Source organism: Halyomorpha halys, unplaced genomic scaffold (genome assembly GCF_000696795.3).
Source record: "Halyomorpha halys isolate HHAL.00 unplaced genomic scaffold, Hhal_1.1 Scaffold41.1, whole genome shotgun sequence".
NCBI classification, from domain to species: domain Eukaryota; kingdom Metazoa; phylum Arthropoda; class Insecta; order Hemiptera; family Pentatomidae; genus Halyomorpha; species Halyomorpha halys.
In genome coordinates, this window is record NW_027115338.1 from 843486 (window position 1) to 851612 (window position 8127).

Below are 8127 nucleotides of genomic sequence, written 5' to 3' on the forward strand. Positions count from 1 at the left end.
CATTCATACAGATTTTAAGCTTCAATATTTTTCAGAGTGGAATTTAATCTAATGTAAATTTGAGTAGTAAGTAATTAATGTTCATATTATAGATATAATAATTATAAATATAATTTTGTTAATTTCCTATTTTAACGGATTTTAAAAGTTAGGGTAAGATAGGAAGAAATTATGGGTCAATTTATATATTTATTCATGGACGGTTTACATATTTAGTTCTGAGTGCTCTAAAGTTGTCCAAGTATAATACGGATAGTTCTTAACGGTTCTGAGCCATTTGCTTTAAAATACCATTTTTTCATGCTAGTTGGATAATAAACTTCAAAGAAGCTACTAAAGAATTAAAAATCAATAGTCTTATATGGTCCATTATATTTACGAGTGGGATGTTAATTCTAAATTGGCTGGACTTTAAAGAGATGAGCCGCTTATAAAAAGTATTACGAATACACTTTAATGAATAAAATTTTAAAAATACAAATTGAATGAGTAAATAGAATAAGAGATATTTATTAAAATACCATAATTAAAAAAATGAAGCAATCTGCTAATTATCAAGTAAAGAGATGAACCTTCAAACAATATAAATTTTAAACGTCAAATATTTTTGACCAGCTGCTAACAGTGCTGTTTAACGTGTAATGTTTTAACGTGAAGGTTTTAACCTTCCTGAATTAAACTTAATATGTTACCTTGGTTTCTCGAAGAAACAATTGGATGGTATATTAAATTTAGTACATTATCATATAAATTATTATTTTATTACATGTATTATTATTTAATTTTGAAGGGGCTATCCTCAATTCATGACGATGACCCTATAGATAATTAATGTGAATATGTAACAAAGCATATAGAAGAGAGAAAGTTATAATTTGCTCATTAGAAAGCTTCCTTTAGCTGGGATAGGCAACTAGCCTTAGCCATGAATAGAGATAATTATAAGGTGAACTTGAGACTATACACTATGTTGCAAAACAGTATCAAGCCTTTCAATCTTTAATCACCTCTTTGGCTAACTTCTTTTAAAGGTCAATATATACTTCCATTATACATTTGATGTAACTACTTTCATCAATTATTCGTAGCACACCTGAAAACTTAGTTATGTATTTTTTATTTGCATGAACAAATAGTTCGTCTACATAGAACAAAAACTTCTAGCATCTGGGCTTATTTTGTTCTTCACATAGAGGAACACTGGACTGGCTAAGAATTGGCAAAACTTTTCTTTTTACTCAACTTTGGGGAAGAGCACAATTGGCCATTGTTATGGAAAACAGTCTACTTCCAATTTTGAAGATGATCAGATGTACTTTATCTGGGCAACTTCAACATTTCAGATGTTGTCACCATCCCCTAAAACTCAATAAAGAAACTGGGAAGTTCAATAATTTGATTTATAGAAGAGAACGGATACTTCTACTAAGCCAACAAAAACTAAAGAATAAAACAATCAGAAAGAAGTTTGAATTGAATAGTTTCTCGACTGTAATTACTTCAGTTTTTTCCTATTACACTTCAGTATTAGTGTATCAATTTTTTCTTTATTTTTTATAAGAGGGACAATTTGTAATACCCGTGAAATCAGCTGTAGTAACCAAGTGAGTATTCTTGAAGAATTTTAATCCAGATTGATTTAAACCAATATTTCTGTTACTAGATGAAACAAAAATTATGTTTGGTGGAAATTTTGAATTCCTTGTTCACAGGAAAAAGATTATTATTAACCACGCTGATATATTTATGTTCATATGCTCATTTAAATTTGTTAAATTACAATTTTATAAAATGATTAATACAGCCGATATCTTAATGTGTAAACTGGATGCTTAGTTATCTTTCTGTTGTAATCAAGGTTTCGAGAGAGGATTTACTTACATTATTTAATGATTCCACTGTGTTTTATTAATTATGTATACTCACATTTTTCTCTAATTTTTATTTATAATAAAATAGCAGACTTGTCAATACATTATTATTTTTATTTAATGATTGAATTAATAGCTTTTTATTTCCATTTAGTTTTTAGCGGTAAATAACAATATATAATAAAACTATTTTGTAATAATGTATGATAATAATATAAAATAAAAATTGGTATACCAAGTGTGGTGTACATTTTACTATCCCTAAAACTGTAATGCAAAAACTGTTTCATCTATCATTATTAATATTGGTCTAATAATGTAGTGTAGGCAATCAACTATTATTAAAATTATCTTTATAATGTTTGGTGGTTTACCACTTTTAACTTATAATAAAATATATACAAAATTCAAAGAGAAACTGTTTAAACTCTGCATTTTTTTTTTTTTTAATCTGGGTAAAAGTTTATAGACAATAAAAGCTAGTAATAGTCTGAACTCAATGCTTTTTTTTTTTTTTTTTTCAGGGAATGTATCACCATTTATACAACACTATAAAGCAAAAAAGAAATTTCACCTTGGAATGAATATTAGATATCTTTCGAAAAATCAAAAAAAAAGCAATAACATCAGGACAACTCAACCAATGGTTTTTAATGAATGCATGAATCTTTAATTTGGGAATCTAATGTACATTTTTTTGTTGGGCATATTAACAATTAAGCGCTATAATATAAAAATATTGATTTGTTGTATGCGAACATTCATACAGATTTTAAGCTTCAATATTTTTCAGAGTGGAATTTAATCTAATGTAAATTTGAGTAGTAAGTAATTAATGTTCATATTATAGATACTTTTTTTTTTTTTTTTTTTATTACACGTGAAATATTTTATCTTACGTAAATATTTTTAAACCCTCTAAGCAGGACTATTTCCTTAAAGTCTAAGTTTTAAAAATACAATTGATTTTGATTAGATCTATTCACATAGGTTGACATGGGTGTTATCCTATATTTATTAAGTGATAAATGATAAAGTAAGAAATGAAAATATCAAGTTAAAATATATTTCCTCTACAGAAATATTTAATCGTTCCAATTTTTTATATTAGTTAACAAATCCACTAGATTATGCTTGCAAAATTGGATCGAAAATGTTAAGGCATTAGTGAGCACGTATTCATTGTTAGACCTAAAATTTATTATGTGAAGTTCAGGTGTTTACTGTGTACTAAATTTTTAATTCCGAACATTTGGAGATTAAAAAAGAAGCGAAGAAGTTTCAGTCCTTTCGTCTCATTTTAAAATTAGAGAATGGTTAAAATATGTATATTTATCATAAATTATTAATGCTACAGTTTCCAGAAATTTAATATTTTATATCATCTCTTAGTTAAACTTTTTTTCTAATTAATTTTTGGAGTATGTTACAATGAAGTGTTATTTTTGCAGTAGTGACATACTCGTACGTGAGACTAGACCTGGGGACTGTTTAGATAATGTTTTTAAAAAAATAAATTAAAGTATTATTCCCAGATATAATCCTGTCCGAAACCATTATTATGTAGTCAGATAGATGATTATTTCAACGGAATTTACAACCACTGAAAAACTATTGATAACACTTTCATGAAGTTTTTTTATTTATTTGTGTTTTTTTTTCTTGACCGCACTACTCGACCATCTTCTCCACTTATTAATCTACATACAAATATATATTAATTGATCAAATAATAAACTTCTAATGGAACTTTTATAAATTTAATTTTCATTTTTATCTTTAATTATGTATATAATTTAGAATATATTCTATTGCTTACTATTATTATATATTTTTTCTACAGCTTAACTCCATTTCTATTGTGGTTGTCCCCTCCCTTCTTTCTTCCCCCTACCACCAAAAAAAGAAACTAGCTGTCTATTGTTTGATAAAATAGACTTGTGCTTTGCTTAAGAATACAGAGACCGGACTGTGAAACGTTCCAGCCTGCACAAATCAAGCCTCGGCCCTATTACGTGGGCGGAATACAAAACTACTATCTAGGAAAGATAAATAGACGCAATTCATTCTGTAGAGAATGAATTTGAATGAAGTTATTCAGAAAAATATAACCATTTATCTGAATTACTGTGATTTAAATAGGGCAATAATAAAATCGTTAACAAGAACTCATTTTTTGGCATCACTGCGGAGCTGGTTATAACTTCTTTTAAGGTACTTTATTTAGATTTTATCAATAAACCTCAACGGCATACCGACATAAAATGTATTTTTAGTTTGTTATATTGATATAGTGGCATGTAAGTTTTATTTATTCGCTAAAGGTTGAATAGTTGTACTTAACCTACAAATAATAATGTAATATGAATTTTCATTAATGAATAATGTCATATTTATATGACTAATAATAATAAAGAATAATTTTAATCATCTTTAAAAACTAAAAAAAAAATATAGTTTTCAATGCTTTATAATAGAAATGGGTTAATATATAATATGTAAAAATATATGTTATTCTATGTTACACAACTTCTGTTCTAAAACTGTCATAAGATGTTCAAAACTTTTAGGGAGATAAAACAATATGGTCTCTTAATGGATACAGTTTTTTAAATGTTAATCGTGTTAATTATTACTCCCTACTCATTTCACACGGGTGAACTAAATAATTCAATTTTCACTTTACTTGATTGTTAATTAATCAATGTGTTCCTTATCTTTTTTTTTTTTTTATTGAAGAATATTTTCTTCAGAAAAGTTGAGGACAAGATAACCTTAATATTGAAATGATTCAAATTAATTTTTGTCCCCATAACGTTCAGACGTTTGGTACACCACCGACTCTTCTGATAGAACTAAAGTTTTATGTTTTTACGTTTCACCTGTTTTCGTCGGGACCAGCCCAGGCACAATGATTGTGTGTTTAAACAAAACTTCAAATTAGTGTGGAACAAGGTAGGTTGAATTATGAGACATTTTACAGTTTATGGGTTAATACGCCTATATCATATTACCTTTTATCAAGTACGAGTATTATTCCCTGAAGGGTAAACTATAGATAGAGTGTTAATGAGTGATAATTATTTTATTAATATAAGACAACATATTGGATGGGTCTCATATGAATCATTTATTGCTCATCTGTAAGGTGTTGGAAGATTCACTGTCGCGTTCACGTCTTTTAGCCGCTTCCCTCGTCCAGGCTGAGCAGTGGGCGAGAATGGTTAACACCATGGATTTCACCTGGTGTCGTGGCAGTCCAGGTCCTATCTTGCATGCCACGATAGACAATATCAGGCGGCATTGCGATCGCGGCGTCTTCTGGGTCTTCCCGTGTACTTGGCAAGCGGGGGCATCAGAAAATAAGACCCCTGACCCCGATTCCATACAAAATCAAGAGAGCCGAAAATATTGGATTATACAAATCCGACAACACCGCTTATCTGTACTTATTCGGAACGGAGGCATTTAAGCGCGAAAACCGATTAATCTGGAGAGCTTAAATAAAGAGAAACCCTAATATAAAGTTAATGCATATATCGAGTAAAAATTAATATACAATACAAGCCTTAATATATAGGTCAGAAGTAGAATATAATATAATCAATTTATAAAATGCCTAACCGACCTAGCTGGCCACACGTTCCCGTAGGCAGGGACACGGCTCATTCTGATTAAATGTAAAAGAGAATGAAATTAAACCACTCCTTTCGCATAAATTTAGTTTCATATAATTTTTATGGTTTACCTACTCTAAAAAACGCAACATTATCCTTTTGAGAAGCAATCCGAGTCTAAAACAGAAATGATGAGTAGGGATGCCATATCTTTCCCAATAATAGTAAGATTTAAATGTTTTTTGTTTTTATCAAAAACACCAATTTTAAACAGATGTTTTGACAGGAAATCATGCCCAGTCTGCATTCTAAAACAGGCCACACAATGTCTTCATGGCAGGTTCCATTGCAGCAACACATGAGATCCCCTCAGCAGTAGCTGCTCCAGGATCCTTTGGCACTTCATCTCCACTGCCAAGTCGGTTATAACATTCTGAGTCAAAGTCCGGATCGCTACTTGAGAATCTATGGATTTTACGATTCTGTTGTAATTTCTTTGAAACTATCGCTTCACGCCCAATATTATTGAATAAATTTCTTCTTCAAAATTACTTGGCGACCCGCTGATTTCAAATTACTTGTAATATACTTCCGCACCTGCATTAATTCTGGCACCTACTGCTGAATTGTCCGCGTACACGTGCAACCATATATCTTGGGGATACCAGAGATGCAGAGTTTCCAAAAATATAGCCTTCTTGATAGAAGAGGGAGTGCATTGCTCCGTCAAAGTAAGGGAGCCTCTATCAAGAACTTGGCGAACCATTTCAGTCTTATTATTTTATGATTTTTACAATAATAATATTTCTACAAAATGTAAGTTTTGTTAAGTTATAGTAATTAAGTATCATTTTGTCACATATGTTGAATAACAAAATTTTTACTGTTTTGGAAATGTATGCCCATAATGTTTAATTGAGATCATAACTTATTTTCTATTGAGTAAATTGAGGAGTTCAACAGCGAGTAATCGGTAAAGAATTATCATAGGCAAGTTACAAACGAAGATAAATTTTTATTTATACATATAATGATATAATAAAAAATATATATTAAACCAATTTAAATCAATTAAGATAAATCTTGGATACATGGCTTAATGTAAGTACAAAATGAGCCACAACTTTGTAATAGTAGTAACAAAGTCATTTTTTTTTCTTTTCCAAAATTGGAGTTTTCTCAAAACTTTATTTCTTTATTTCCTTTTACCACAGGTTTTACGGAGAACAAGTTTAGCGGAGTTCTACTAGCTTAATTAGCTATTTTTTGTTAAACTAGCTCTTTTTTTGAAATAAAAATTGGTTTTACACCATGAAATCATCATTCTGGAATTAAAGGTATTACAAGTTTAATCGAGTCTTAGAGCATCAGCTGGCTAGACCATTTGCAGCTATTACCTATCACAGAAAAAAAAACTTAAATTACTTTAGAAAATAATTGGAACAAGGAGGGAAGGAATTCCTTGAAAGGTTGTTTTGGAGGCAGGCCAAGGTTCATTTTTTACTATATTGTTGTATATAATCAATTTATTTTTTTTTTTTAAAGAAGAAATGAAAAAATCAATCGATAAAAACAACTCGATATTTAACTGAAGTGGAGTTATTTTGAGAAAGATATTTAGATAGAAGATAGTATTCATAATGCAGTTGGTGAAATTATTCGTAAAACTCAAATTCATGATTATTGAAATAATTTACGATATATACATATATATATATAAAGAGAGAGAGAGAGAGAGAGATCTATGTAGACTATACAATATCGAAAATACTTCAGTGATATTTATAAGTTTGACTTATTTTAAATAACAAATCCATAACTATTGATAATATGAACAGGAGTTTCGTACAATCATGCCACTATATTTACTACTTATTTATCGAAAATATTTGATTAGTTAGTGAATGTATTTCTTTTTTATACTCGCCAGTAAATTTTGATTAAGCAGCGGTAAGAAAGACAGTGCAATACTAATTTTAATCGTAGTAAGGTTCATAAGGTGGAGTAGCGAACTAGTTGATGGACTGATTATATGAGGCCGACGCTGGGGGCTATCTGTCAAAGTCAGTAATTAGCCAGCGAAACCATCTCGTTTGCATCAATCAACTTCTCAACGTGCCTGTCGGAAAAATACAGGCTAGAGAGATTGTCGTCTCTGCTACATTATGTGCAATATATTTCTGGTCTAAAGGAATTAGTTGCAACTTTTATGCATTGCTTTGAATATATATACACACAGGAGAAATAGGATGATTATAGTACAAGAGCCGGGAAGAAAAAAAAAGGCAGTTATCTCACTCCAATTTTTGATTAATTCAATAAAAACTATGTATAATTACTAGTAAAAATTGATGAGTCTGCCAAGTATAAGTAGGGGGAATAAAAAATGGCGGCTGTTTCAAAACCTTAAAAAACCATTGATTTTTCATTCGGAGCTCTATATCTTCAAAACTACCAACACTAGAAAATCTAAGAGAACATTATTTGAAGAAGAGTAAATTTGCTGAAATATTAGCCCTAAAAGAGCTATTTACGTCCAATAGTTCTCGAGATATAGCATTTTAAATAGCAAAATTTCTTTAAAATATACTGAAAGATTAGTAGTTAGTTAATTTATTTTGAGAAATCAATATCTCAGG

The 8127-nt window shown here is 29.6% G+C and overlaps 1 protein-coding gene across 11 annotated transcripts in view; it reads right to left on the reverse strand.

Annotated features, from left to right (window-relative positions):
- LOC106688163 (calcitonin gene-related peptide type 1 receptor) overlaps window positions 1-8127 on the reverse strand; it is a 564568-nt gene that overhangs the window by 63137 nt on the left and 493304 nt on the right. The window lies entirely within an intron of this gene.